Source organism: Molothrus aeneus, chromosome 8 (assembly GCF_037042795.1).
Source record: "Molothrus aeneus isolate 106 chromosome 8, BPBGC_Maene_1.0, whole genome shotgun sequence".
NCBI classification, from domain to species: domain Eukaryota; kingdom Metazoa; phylum Chordata; class Aves; order Passeriformes; family Icteridae; genus Molothrus; species Molothrus aeneus.
Window position 1 is genome coordinate 21,422,668 of NC_089653.1, and position 15,545 is coordinate 21,438,212.

Sequence of the window (15,545 nt, forward strand, 5' to 3'; positions counted from 1 at the left end):
AAACTTTCTAAGAAAACGAAAAGATGTGCAAATCTACAAGCAACAGCTAACCTGTTAATGAGCTATTGTGAAGGAAAAAGTGGAAAAAAAAATAAAGGAATTAAAGAAAATGACCATGAAGGGAGAGAGAGTAGGTTTACCAAAGGTCAATAATGCCAGACCCAAATGATAGTTCTCCTCACTAACTATTTTTCCAGAGAGGGCAATACAATTCACCTGATTTCTTTTGAGACATTAAGAACTAGCAGCAATTAGTTTCAGGTGAATAAGGAACAAGATACAATTGATAATACAATTATTTACTTTGAAAGGAGAGGCTGGAGTGAATATATCCAAAGTTAGTACAAAAATCAGCTTAAAGACTTCCAATTTTTGTTTGATGACCTTGAAACAAAGAGGAATGTCATCTAAGACAATGTTCTAAATCATGTTTTACATATTTATAATGAGATTGTCTATTATAGCTGGTGAAACAAGCCACTTTGGAAAGCAAAAGATAAGGATAAGGATGTGAAAGCACTGGTTGATCACAGGATGACTCAGAGCCTCTATGATTTAACAATTAAAAAGAAAAGACTACAAATACAATCCAGAACATACAAGATGACTCATTTCCATGTAAATATTCTGATTTTAAAGGCCTAATCAGAAATATAATACACAATTTTGATCAACTAGGCTGAGGAAAAGTCAGTCCAGAATAAAATGGATGTAGAGGATGGTTATTAGGGTCACCCTTAGAATGAATAATTTACTTCACAAGTGGGAAATAAAGGAGCTTAGCTTTGCTAGCCAGGCAAAATGAAAGCCATGTAAGCAAATGGCCAGCATGAGCACAAGGACAAATAGGACATTAGCCGAGAGCAAAAATGCAGACTTAAAATATACAAATATTTCCTAGCCTTTATAACATAGAGGGTGGGGTACTTTTCAGGCATTATGGACACAAAAAATTACCTACTCTTGAGAAAGTATTTGAAAGCTCTATGACAGAATTACAAAATGAATTTAGAAAGGTTTGATTTATTTCTCTGTTTTACAAGAAGTGTTTAAAATTCCTTCTAAGACCTCATGAATTTCCTGATTAAAGGAATTTTTGAACATTCTACTTATGTCCCCAATATACAGCTAAGAGAGCTCATAAAAATCTCACTAAGAAGAAAAAAAGACTATACATTCATGGTAGGAAAAAAGTGTGATGAAAAAAGTGTGAAAATTATATTATTATTTTTTTGAAAACATGCTGGACACATGTAAGAGCTGCAGGCAACAAATTTTTTCAGGCAGCACTAAATGACTGCTTCAATTCAGGGTCCACAACTGAACTTGCCATATTGCAAAAACTTGTACCACAGAATGCATAAAATTCACCTTCCTGGGAATTTAAGAGTTCTTATGGGTGGCCTCTAAGTTTTCAACTAGAATTTATTGGGGTTTTGGGGAAGATCTCTGAAGTCTTAAAGGATTTTAGACTCACTCCAACACTCACACTATGAGCTGTGGACCTACAGAGACTCGCTGCAGCTTCATTTTTGAAAAGGATGGCTTCTGGCAGTGCACTCTACAGGAAAGCTCATCCTCTCAGGAGTTTGGTTCACTGGGCCTTTCAGGGGTGAATTAGCTCCTAGAAATGCTGCACTTTCCTCTAAACAGCCTGTGATGAAGGAGTATTTTCATTTTTATTTAGAAGCTCAATTAATCTTCAGGCATTAAATGTATGATTTTTTTCTGGAAAGATCTTAAGAATATTCAAGTTTGTTACATTGATACTATGGCTTTAGTTGTTGCAGATGCACTTAGAGGATGGGATGAACTTCTGCTAGGATTTTAAAATATAAGGACAATAAAAAAATTCATGAGCTGTCTATGTGGAACTTTCAGCTACATAATTACAAAGCTATCTCCATGGATCTTAGGAGGGACATCATAATTATACAGAATACCTAACTAACCAAAATATCTTCTACAGCTCATTGACCACCAAATTCAATTACACATAAATATTACCAGTTTAGAAAAAGGAATCATGTGAATTCTGACTTAACTGGCATACATAAGTTTTTTTGCCATGGTAACTTTTAATTTATTTATTTATTTTAACTAGGTGAATTGTGTTAATGTAGGCCTCATAACAGTATTTCTGCATAGCTTAGTATTTATCATTTATAACAAGATATTATGAATGAGAACAAAGAGAATATTTCCCAACAGTCAGACAAAAAGTGTTACCAAAATTATTTCTAAAGTTGGAGAAGCGCAATTTAATTAAAAAGAGATGGGCTACTCAGTGGCTTCTATGTTTGAGAAAACAAAATTCATATGCAGTTTAGTGGAGTGCCATACATACCATTACAGATATGATATTTTTTCTAAAGACTTAGATAATTTGTATAGATTTATGAGTAGATAGTGATGCAACCATTAGGTAATACAGTAATTCAAAACTGAATTCAATGACTGAATATTGCCATTATTTAATCATACCATAGGACACGATGAGAGGACTTCTGATTTCACTGATGTGATATTCACACTTAGCTAGATGAATAGTAGTTCATCTAGTAATATAAGTGGGAATATAGTGAAAAGGCTTAGTTGATAAATTTTTAATAAACTATTTCGATATAATTTTCCTGAGGCAAAGTGAGCTTCTACATTGCCTATGATATACAGAAGTCCAAGTGTTTTTCTGGTGCTGCCTTTTCATAAAGATGACTGCAATGAAATGCTGACATTGCTGCTTGATGACTGCTGAAACATTGTCCCTCTCTGACACTAGAGAAAAGCTGAAACTGCTGAAAATAATTTTAGCATTTTTGATCTTTTAGGAAGTGAATTTAAAATTTCCACACCATGAAATGATTCAATATTCTGATTTTGAATCATTTGGATATTATCATCGAGAATGATCTCTGTTGCCTATAGTCATTAAACAATTCAGACCCAACATTATTCTTACACACATTTCTATAAGCAGATGCAAGATCACTACATTCCTTTGCTTTACAGACAGTTAAGTATGAGAAAAAGAAAACCAGAAGATGCCTTTTCCTTTAGTTCCTTTTTATGCACAACCACACCTCTCCTTCCCTCAGTCGGGATACAAGTTCACTATCCTCACAATAATCAAGAAATTATGCCTCCTCAAGAGGAGCAAATATGATTTCTTCCCTCCTGTTCCAAAACTAATTTTTCAATTTTGAAAAACCAATATATTTTTATTTCCAATTTGCCAAAATAATAATTTGCTTTCTGAATTTCAGCCATGTAGCCAATTTATCAGTATAGTCAGAAAGTATTATCAGTATAGTCAGAAAGCACATGGAAAAAGAAATGTAAAAAAAGGAAGTGAAGTGAGTACAGTTACATCAGCAGGAGAAAGGTTCTGTGTCACAGAGGTATTTGCATTTGGATGAAAGTACTCAAGGGCCTTGAGCTGCAAGGAGCTAAAGCACATTTGTATCAGTGATGGCAAGTGACATTTTCAGAGAATTCTTGTAACTGAGATGTTGAGTGTGAAGGAGAAGACAGACTCCACTACGGCCAGTGCCTGAGCCATCAGTTGAAGTTGCTACTCCCCAAAGCCCCCATGCAGAATCCCATACTCTGCTCTGCAAGTCTCACACACATCTTCAGCATTCTGATGCACTCAGTGTGGACACAAAATAAAGATATTGAGTTCAGTGTGACAGTGAAATGTTAGTCTAAAATTTCACCTCTGAAATTCAGTTCTGGCCAAATACCATGCATGCTGATACATCCACAGGCACATTGTGTCTGTAGCTCATGTGAAAATCTGGTGTCAGTCCTTTAGCTCAGCCAGAAAACATTCAGAGCCAAAGAGAATCCAGCCAGAAAACATTCAGAGCCAAAGAGAACACTTTTACCTCCAGCTGAATCACTCATCACAGACCACTAGTTTATCTGGACACACTTCTGTTCTAGTAAGAGCTTAGGGACTATCTTGATTGGTTCTGCTATGTTTTTCTAAGAGTTTTGTGACAGAATTATGGGAAAATCAAAAATATTTGCTAGCATTAGTCACAGTAAAATCCAAATCCAACCACAATGGAAGTGAAGTCTGAGAAACCTTCCATCAGACCAGATTTCCACCAACCTACTGATCACTTTATACAGTCAGGTAAGTTTAAGAAGGGTGGCAGAAACTTACCTCTTATTTATTAATCTTTTACAGATGCTAGTAAAACACCTAGGCATCTGTGAATTTTTTTTTTGTTTGTTACCACATAAATAATCACTTGATATAGTCTATGTCATATTAGTTCTAAAAGCTGACTGAATTAAAATCTTAATCTTCTAGTCAAATCAAGTTTTGTAGCTCAGCTGCTTGTGAAATAGTGATAATGTTCCCCTGATTAAGACTTTAAAATATTGCACACATTATCAGTACTTGTCATCTCTCATCACTTGAAAACTCCTGGTTTAAATTGGGTGAGGATGGTGTAATATTTCTGGGGCAGAATGCACTCTATCACTCTCAGTGAATCCCTTGGATTTCAGACACCAAAGGTCACTTGATCCTTCTGATATAGTGGCTGAATCCAGGTGAGGTCTGAACTAAGCCCAGGAAGAGAATCTCCTCATTCCCATTCAATGACTGTTGAGAATGAGGATTCCTAATATAATGCAAGAGATTGTGATATAAGAGATTGCTTTAAATACTCAGACAGGTGCTAACCCAGCTAAAGTTACATGGGATGAGACTTATATAGTAATAACTAAGAACTCAGCTCAGTCTTCTTTCCCCATTTCTTAGATCAAAAAGAGGGAAAAATAACGATCTTAATTCTTCCAAATAAAAAGCTGCTTCCAGTTTTCAGTGTACTACAGGACTGAGCAGGAAAACACAGATTTTTGTCTTGCTCATGGCTTTTGAATTAATAGTTTCAAGTATTAGTGCTGCAGGGCCTGCATACTGAAAAAGCCACAGCAACGTGTTCATTAAAATAGTGGTGTATATTCCATGAAGTGTTCACTTTTAAAGTCTTGTAAATTAATTATACAAGCACCAAGTTTTCTATTTAATCATTAGAAAAATTAATTGGTTTACATTGTTATATTGTAAGTATTCACAATGGTTTGAATATTCTTGGTCTTTCCCTCTTGTTCTACTGATTTTCTAATCTTTTTCCATAAAGGTCAATTCTTCTGGCATCAGTGTATTTAATGTGTTCAAAAATTTTTACCAGAGGCCTTTATTTTAAAGGACTTTTATTTTACCAGTCAGGCACATCAACAGTGTGTATAGTTCAGAGATTCTCAAGGACTTCCCCTGCCACATTTGATGGATTTTTTTAAAATGTGTTATCATTCTTGCTGAATCACTTCCAGTCTCCTATTAAACTGATATGCCTTTATTTTGGACAGTAGCAATGTTCATTTTCTAACATAAAAACTTAATATGTTCACCATTTCACAACCTTTTCCTTCTGGACTTCCCAGCTTTACTTTCTGCATTAAATCAGATGGGAGTACTTTGGTGAATCACATGCACTTCTGGACTTTTACTACTGCTATACCAGATGCTGACATGAGTACCTGAGAGTATGAATTAATTATTTAGAGCAAGGATCTGAAAGAAGTGTGCTCAAGTAGTAAAAGGGGGGTAAAAAAAAAATCAATACAGAAAAAAGCTGAGTCTCTCATGCCAAGTGAAGGACTAACATCGTGCACAAAATTAATAAGTAACATTATTAGCTGAAAGACAGTGTATTTTTTTTAAAACTGGCAGAGTCCCAAACTGTCTATCTCAGCAATGAGAAAGACAATTATCATCAGGAGTTCTGAGTCCTGGAAGCTCTATATATCCACAGTGAAATGGAAACACTGATGCCAAGGGCACAGACTCTACTTAAATTTATATTCTCATTATTCTCTATTATGTTACATAAAGAAAAAGTGTTTTTCTAGTAATTATGAGGGTCTAGAGAAGAGTAATTCACAAACTAACAAATGGATTTTGGTCCTCTTTCCCCAGCTACACCAATTGTCTTTTGTTTCTTTCACATAGGACACATGACCTGAAAAGCAAAGGTCTTCTCTTAAGCACAGCATTAGGTGAATATCTCAGCTTTAACAAAATGAAATAACTTCAGCTAAGGTCCTATTTTCTTCCACAAATAAATACAATAATAAAAACTGATTGGCTTCTGACACCCTAAATTTTTATATCCAGCATTTCTTCAATAGACACACATTAAAAATGCACTGACAAACAGTCATAAGGAAACAAAATCATATTTACTGGTCATAGAAATCTTACTGTCTGTCTTTTAATTTTATCACCCTGTTGGGGCTCTTTGAGGGCCACACCAAAAGCATATTCTCCATACAGTTTTGATATCCTCTAGCTTTTTAGATAGATATCCTCTAGCTTTAGATAGTTTTGATATCCTCTAGCTTTTTAAGTGTCCTTGTTGAAAAGCAATAAGCCAGAAACGATGCAGTGTACATATATCTGAACAAAGCATTTTCTTAGTCTGTAACACTGACATGGAGAATTCAAGATGCTTCTATTTGCTAAGCCATGGTCTATTCAGCAACATTGTGTTAGCATTACTCACCAAGTGGAATTAAAAACTGCACTACAGTTACCATGACAACCAGCTGTCTCCCACATACAGCATCAGTTTGAATTTGTGCAGACCATTTCTAACAATGATTTAAGTCAACAAATTCAGCATTACCCTAAGGTAAAAATCTGGCTTAAGAACAAATAAATATTTTTGGTTTCATAATATTACTTATCTCACTACATTAATTCCAAGTAGGACTTGGGAGATTTTCAGAGAGCTGCAGTGACTTTTCTTCAAAATTAAAGGTGAATAGTAATCTTCTGCTCAATACAAAGTTGAGGACCATTAAAATTCTTAATCCCCTGAACATGCAGGAAGCATATGGAGAAGAGACACTGTAACATTCATAGAAGAGCTTGTGAAGAAAATGCATTTGAATATTTATTTAATCATTTTCTAAAATTTACATTTGAATGATGCTGTTGATTACCTTGGGTAGTATCACTAACATCATCAGTGTATGCTCCCTATACAGATTCTTACTAGAAAAGAAAGCTTAACCCATGTTCATCAAAAGTATCAACCAGCAATTCTCCACTGGGAAAATAACCTGAAACTTGGAATATCATTTCTGGGGAATTCTAAAATAAATACCTTTTCTAGTAAACTACTGGATTTGCTGGGTGTTGGTTGGTTGGTAGATTGGTTTTGCTTTTATTTTCAATAATCAATTGTCAGTTGCTTTTGAAACAGCCAAGCAACATGAAGTAACAGGAATGCATCATATTTACAATGTCTGGTACAACTTCACACAGTTGCATGTCTGGTCATCAGCATGAAGGAGCCACCTGGCTACTTCAGATCCTTTTGATTGCCAGGCATTCTTGCAGTAAATGGTCAGATTTGGCTGTGGTTTTTCAGCCTGGAGTAAAGGAGGCTCTGGGAAACCTTTCCTTAGGTACCTGCTTTCTATAGGTACCTGAAAGGTGCTTGGGTGAAGAAGGTTGGTCTCTTCTGCCAAGCAATAAGTTACAGGATAAGGCAAAATGGCATCAGCCAGGGCAGGCTTAAATTGGATATCAGAAAAAAAAGCCTTCACAGAAAGGGTTGTCAAGCACTGGAAGAGGCTGCCCAGGGAAGTGCTTCTGTCACCATGCCTGGAGGTATTTAAGAGACAAGTTAGGTGTGGCAATTAAAGATATGGTTCAGTAATGGAATTGGCAGTGCTTGCTTAATGGCTCAGCTCAATGATTTTTGAGCCCTTATCCAACTAAAATTATTCTATATTTCCATGATTGTCATTGGATAAACACATAATGGCGATGATGAACAGATCTGCTTTGGAACAGTAGGATGTAGAGCTCTGAGGGAAAACAGGAACCTCCACAACAACATAAAACACACTTCTCAACTGTGCATTTGTACACTGACAGTGGGGACAGAGAGCAATCTAAATGCTCAAACAAAGGTGGCTAAGCTATTAAAAATGTAATGTATAGTCAAACTAAAGGTAACAAATTATTAACCCTACTTTTTATGCAAGCAACTAAAAAAAATCAAAGGCAGAAAAAATAGAGTCTGTATTTACTAAAGATATTGTAAATATTGCATACTGAACTACACACATATTAATGACACATTGTACACTCATTTTTGTGGGAGGAAGTGCCACAACAAAACATTACTGCAGATTTCCCATTTGGTGTACAGTATAGCACTTGTCGCATTACAGACCATAAAAACAGGAAAGAAAAATTATCAAATAAGTTGAAAAATCAAAACATTCAGAGGCTGGAAGGAATCTAATGCTATGAAAACATTTTTAATCTGTGGTTGAGGATTTTTGAATCCTAAACCTTGGGAAAAGACATGCAATAAAAAGTTTTAGTTTTAATATAATGCTTTCAGTTTTAAATTTCATTTGTGAGAGAATGCTGGTCAGAGGACAAAATCAGAAAAATAACTATAATCATAATATAATATCTAAGAGATTGAGGAAGAAAATAGCACAGACATTCATTCAGCTCTGGATCACTGTGGACACATTTGTTATCAGTGACAGGCAATGTGAAATCAAGCACAGACTGAAATCAAACCCTTCTTTAAGGTTACACTAAACTGAACTGACAGGAACACTACATGCAAGAAAGAAAAAGAAATGGATTTTCTATATAGCACTTGGATCTTCAATAATGGGAGCACATAACATTTAAATGTTAAAACAGAAGACTTCAAGGGAGAAAAGAGGTAGAAAGCAAGAGAAGGAATAAAATATAACCTGGGGCTCCAAATCCACAAACTCAGACAGGAACAATTACTTGTTTACCAGCAAAAAGGCTGCACAGGCAAAGGTAAATGACAATGGGAATACAATTTACTGAATTGTTAGTGAATTTCAACAGATTTGTAATAACCCATTAACTCCTAGATTAAGTTGTAGTGTAATATCATAAAATAAAATCCAAATTAAAAGTAAATCAAGATGATAATATAGACAGATGTGATTCATTTTGCCTTGAAGCTGCATCTATACCCTTGTGTCAAAGATGCCTTAATAGGGTTCAAGTAGCATTGCTAACATTAATGGATATTTTCTTGTTACATTTCAAAAAAGTATTTACAGCACAGTTTAAAAAATATGGTTCTATGGTTATAAATGCAGGTAAAAGGTCTTTGAGACAGCAATTTAAAAATAAGAAAAATTATTCAGTTTCACAGCTGCATTCCTCTAAAATAGGTCCCACCCAAATTTTTGAATAAACTTGTCATATATATGCTTCTTGAATACAGTTGACTTACGGGTGTGTCTGTATTAAAATTTAAGATTAGATTGGGAAAACTGGTCTGATGTTCTGGAATTATTTTCATTCTATCACATTCATATCTGAATGCCAATTTTCCAATTTTCTGATGAGATCTCTACTGCCATGATTCCACAAAGCCCTCTCACAGTGCACAATGTGGATTCCATTCCAATGAAACAGGCACAAAATGTAACTGATGAGTTACATGGGAGAGGACAAGACCTAATCTGAAACAACTTCAAATACACGATATTGCTGTTGGATTCTCAGTTACACTCCACAGATTTGGACCTGTTGCATTGCATTGCCTATTAAAGTGGGATTAAACAGTTCTCTCTTTTTACAAATTCCTTCCTCCCCTCCTGTGATTCAGGCCTCTCCTGGTTCTCTTCCTCCTAAGAGTCTATTCCTAAGCCTCAAAACAACTAAAATGGAGCTCTTTCTCTTCCCTACAGTCTAACCCTCTTTTTCTCCTTCTTTATAAAATTGTGGATAGCTCTGCAATAGCCACAATCATTTCAGCCTGCACATACCATTGGACTATAGTCTAATCATTGCAGCTTACAACAGGTAACCTCACCTATTGTCTCACTGAAGGACAGCCAGCTGAACCAGAATTCAATGGCTTTTTCAAATTAAAGGCACACACCTAAATCGAGATGAGAATCTTCATCTCTAGACATTAAGTACTATCAGTAAATCCCCTTGAAACAGATGTCAATCAGGCAACTAAAACCTAATGAAAAAGATAGGAGAAAGAAAGAGGGAGAAGCAGGAAACAAGGAACCTGTGGTTCCCCAGCTGATTATAGGGACAGCTGATCTGAACTTGAAAATGATTTGCTTAGAATAATGGCATACTGGCACAAAGTCTTGCACCTTACATATTCAGGTGACTAATGCAACACTAGCTCATTTAAGAAAACTGTCCCCATTTGTGGAGTCCTGAAATGTGCTGTGACTGCTACATTTACAGCAGTTCCACATCTCCCACATATGTGGAAGAACTCACATGGGGGAAGGGAACCCAAGCTTGCCACGTTCCAGAAGTAACCTCATGCTCTGGCTCTACAGTATCTGCAGGACAGTGTTTGAAAAGGCCAGGTTAAAAGCTGGAGCAAATCAGAGAGAGCAGCTTCACTCTAACTCGTGAATCAGGTCTGCAAAAAGCTAGAAAACACAGCTCAACAGGAAGGAAATACCATTCATTTATTTGGTTGTTAGGGACAGGAAAGCTAATGTTTGGCATGCCAGTATTTTTTCACCTTGTAGGAAAGTCCTAGGATTTGTTTCTGAGACCTAAGAGCACTTCAGACACCCTTTTTAAACCCAGCAACTGAAGAGACTTGGGATAACTTGAGTTTTTGTCATCACTCTCTTTCCATCACTATTTTTATAGGGGTTTTGGCAAGTAGAGATTTGGATTACACTCTTTTTAGGCTGGCATTTCCTCTTTGAATATAAATATTCTAACAATAATACGTTGCTATTCCCATTGCTGATTAACTGCTGAAGGTAGACAGAGTAACTCAATTTTACTATCAGTCCCATATTCCTTAGAAACACCAACCTTTTTAATGTTTTAAAGTATGTGTTTATTTGATCACATTTTAATCTAATCCTGAAATATATTTTCTTCTGAAGCAAGGGAAAGGCAGTAATTTAAAATTAACATTTTGAAAGACATTTTGATGTCTGACGAGTTAGTGGATTGAATCAATGAGCTGAAAAAAATTATTATTTTCTTCTGAGCAGTTAACCTCTTTTCAGATATACATAAAGGAAGTGATACATTTCAATTAGCATTTCCAGTCATACAGTGAAAATAAGATTTTCTGTTATGGAGATAATCAAATAGGGTATTTCTAGAAAAGGCTGAGTGTAGCAATTAAACCAATTCAAAGGTTGTGTTTGAGATAGGTGAGTACATAATGAACTGAGAGATCCTGAGAGAAGTCCATAATTATGTAAGGTGGGGAGATGTGGACAGTAAGACCGAGTCTGCAGGCAAGACTTGTTGTATGCACCAATTTGAATATCTAAAGCAAAACTTTGGAATTTTTTATATTGGAGAATTTCACAGATGATTTAGAACCGAATGCTATAAGGGTACAAAGGGTTTTAAAATGTGTGTGATTTTTTTTCCTCTGCTTAGGCTTCTCTATCCATTTTTCATTCATGATTTTAAGAAAATATACCAGAATTTGAAAGATTCTGTATATATAAGTCATATGCAATATGCATTTTGCAGTAACTTGATATCCTGCTGAAAATGTATCATAAACCTTAGTCCAGCAATATAGTTGGATTTGCTCTGGCAGAGTCCACTTCAAAAAAACCTTTAATTTTATAGTTTGATGTATAGCACACATCATTTTCCTTGGGTGTGTAGGAGAGTTTGCAATTTCACACTGTGAACATTAATTATCACTTGCTGTACATACCTTGTAGAAACAAACCCATCTAACAAAACAAACAAAGAGTGCAAGTCAGTATCTGCCCATTTTTCTAAAGAAAGAGAGAGCGTGTACTCTTCAGGCAGGAAATATTGATAAATGGCACCAAAATAATACCAACAGTTCAAGAAAGAATGCAGCAGATCATCAGCCACTCCACTCTACACTGCTATGCTAATTTACAGCAGTTCAGGGTGTGCTGCAGTCTCTTCTCTGCATCTCAGTGAACATATGGGAGTTAGTAAAAATATTGCATGATTTCAAATCAAGATTGTGTTTTCATTTATTGTAATTTTCAGCAACCAGCAAGATTGCTTATACTAAACATTGAAGGTCTTTCCTGGCTAATCAATGAAAAACTTAACACTGGTATTGAAAAAGGCAGAAGCACTGAGTGTAGGCCAAAGTTTGTCTAAAATAGAATCATTTATTGCTGAAAACCAAATTTCTTCACTTTGACAAAGCAGTGATAGAGAGGATGTCTACATAAAGCATGACAGGCTAGAGAATAGATTTATTATGTTTGTTTCAAGCCAGAAGAACCTGCAGTACGTGTCCTTTTGCTCACATGGTAAATGACCAATTGATTTTCTTGTCTCTGTTCAGCAGTAAATAACCTCATAAACATGGCAAGGTAAGGGCAGACATCCAAAAAGTCCCAGTTTTGTGCAGCTATTTGTGTCTACCAGGTATCAGAGGCACACCATGAAAAGCTGAAACAAATCAGGAGTGCAGGCTTCCTTTCACCGGGGTACAAAATGTCTCTAATATGATATAACTTGCCTTTGAAATTGTTTTTCCACACATCTGAAAGGGTCATTTTCATGTAATTACACTCTGTCATATTTGATACACACATTAACTCTGCAAACCTCTGAACTGGCATTACATCAATTCACTGCAGATCACACCAGTGTTTGCCCAGTGTTACAGAGGTTCAGGTCCTTTGGTAAATTCCTAATCCCACCATCCTTTAGCTCCACAAGTCCAACAGCTGAAATTCATCAAGAAACCCTCACACACTCTGAATTTAAGTTGAAAGTTTAAACCCACTATTTAAAAGTCCTCACTTAAAACCTATGATCCTGACAACAAGCTACAGTTAACCAGCTCTTTAACAATGGACCAGTTAAAAGGGGAAACTGCTTCTATACTTATATGTTGTCTCACAATTCTCTGATTTTCTGAAAACATGAATCAAAAGGATCACCACTGTCATGGGAATAAACATTATTGAAGTTCCAACCAATGGAGTAGATGTCAGAGAAAAATTTTCCCCTCTGCTCTGTGAAGAGTATTTAATGTGTTGCATGGAGAATTATATGACAAGAGATAAAAGAGAGAGATCATCTCTATGGAAACAGTGTGGTCTACATCATCAGTAATGGATAGCACAGAAATGAGCTATCCAAATGTTACAAGGCAGTCCAGTAATATAATTATTTGAACTAGTGCCTACATAACCAAAATGGAACTATAAAATGGTTCACACATATTGCCTGAGAGATTTTACCAGCCTTAACCACCAGAGATGTGATTAAACCTTTAATTGTTTTGGCTTTGCAGTGCAGAAAGTCCTTGAAGTTCCTTCACTACACTCTCTGTTTTAACAATTAAACTGCTACAGCATAATTTTTTACAGATTAATTTTACAAATTTAGTACAGTCTTATCAACTGAGCAGCTAAGTTCAGCCTTAAATCATGACTCTTTGAAATTAAATTACACTCTAAAAACCCCAAACCAAAATGGACTATGCTAAAATCCCATTTTAAAAATTTTAATCATGTTTATTCACGATGCAATGTTTTTGTTGGGTACCATCATTTCTGATTTTTTTTTTCAGCCCAGATGTAGCACAGCAAGACAGAGAAAACTGGATTCTGCTTTTACTTGTACTTCACTGGACTTGTACAAGAGGTTCCAGTCAGTTCAAACTAAACAAAATCCATTGAAGACAGCAGTGTAAGAAGTGGCCTAATCTGTGCTGTTAAAAAAAATCAGGTTTTGATTTAAATATACAAACTCATACTTTAAAGTACGTAATAACTGGTAAGTGCTTAATTCAGAATAAAGCCCTTTTTCATTGGTACAGATTCAAAATGCTGCACAAGACTGGTCCTCATTTTTATAAGGAATAGGTAACATACCTGAAAATTAGGATGAGTTAAAAGAACAGAACTGGAAAAAGTTCACCCAGCAGACAGAAGTTGAACTAGGCAAATTCATAGACAAAATAAGAGCTGAGAATAGACAAAGTATATTCAATTTCATTCTTTTGCTGCATTACTTTTGGTCTTGTCCCCATATCTCTTCTGTCTGCTGCATTCAGGGCTGGGTTCTATAACTGATATAATGCATAATGGTTTTATAGCTCCCAGCAAAGATGCTGATTATAATGTGCACAATTATCTTAAACCCATTCCAAAATTTAGCATGACTAAATTTTACTTTAAATGTTAACTACATTATTCTCTTTTTGTTTAGCTACATCAAACATTTTTACAGGTCTGCAGCTTTGGGATAATGCTACTTTGGCATGCCAAACATTACAGCTTTTACCCTTCCTTGTATTTGTGTGGTGAATTGAAGGCCTAATGAATTTATATATTGACAGATTTTATTAAAACAAATACGGTGGAAGAAACCCTGACTACACTGAAGTGCACATGATTTTTACTTTGACTTCACTAAGACTAGTATTTAATTCATTCTTCTCCAGTTTCTTGAGGTTTAAGAATGCTGTTTCGTAGTTATGTTTCTTATAATGTGAGTTCAAAACACATTTTTTATGTTTGAAAACATCTCTTTTGTGTTCAATGATGAGTTGATATGAAGTCATTGGAATGTTATTTCTTTGTACATAAAATAATTACTGTATTTTTTCTGAAAAAGTCTGAATGCCTCTGTTTATATTTTAAGTCTGATAGTAAACTTGAACTATATGAACCTCAACAATGTTTCAGTCTCTTGCACTATGAACTCCAAACTACGCAGGGGTTTTAGGTCTGATGCACAAATGACAAAACAGATTTTTCTGGAAACTCCAAATAAGCATACTGTGCATTGGGGAAAATTATACTCTTAGTACAACTGAAAATTTTCTTGTCAAATTAACAGCTTAAGTGTTTCCATTCTAGAATTTATGAGGAATTAAAAAGCATTTTATGAAACACACAGCATTCAAGACAAGGAAAATAACAGTGTGAAAAATCATGTTCAAACTTTCTATCAAATCTAGTAATTAGGCCCTTAAATATGGCAGTTTTAAAGAAAAATTGTAAAGCTGACTAAAACCATCACTAAGAGAAATATTTCCTTCTACACTACTGATGAGTACTTGGTATCCAGGAGTTCTTAGTTGTACTGAAGCAAAGAATGGGTATTTGGAAAAGTTCAATTGCTTGAATTTCAACTGTAAAATTTTGGAAAAAACTAAAACTCTGAGCTGCAGCTGTATACCTTGTTTTGAGAGCACCTAAATTGACACCCACACAGATATCTGGTGCTTAAAAATACAAAACTCTATTAAACCAAATTCTATTTAAGGCCCACATGAGATGCAGTTTGACTTTGCATAAGTTTGCCCATCACATTTACATCATGCCAAATTAATGGGCACAGCTTTCAAAGCTTTGCAGATGCAGATTTAGACCTATATTTATGCTATGATTTGAATTTATCCAATAGGTTGTATGAAATAAGCAGTAAGTTGCATTAGGAACTGGTGCTTTCTAAGTACCCTTAGAAA

At 35.3% G+C, this 15,545-nt stretch overlaps 1 protein-coding gene across 1 annotated transcript in view; it reads right to left on the reverse strand.

The window, feature by feature from the left end:
* Nucleotides 1-15,545, reverse strand: part of LOC136559317 (adhesion G protein-coupled receptor A3-like) — a 252,001-nt gene that overhangs the window by 55,732 nt on the left and 180,724 nt on the right. The gene's annotated exons all lie outside the window — the stretch shown is intronic.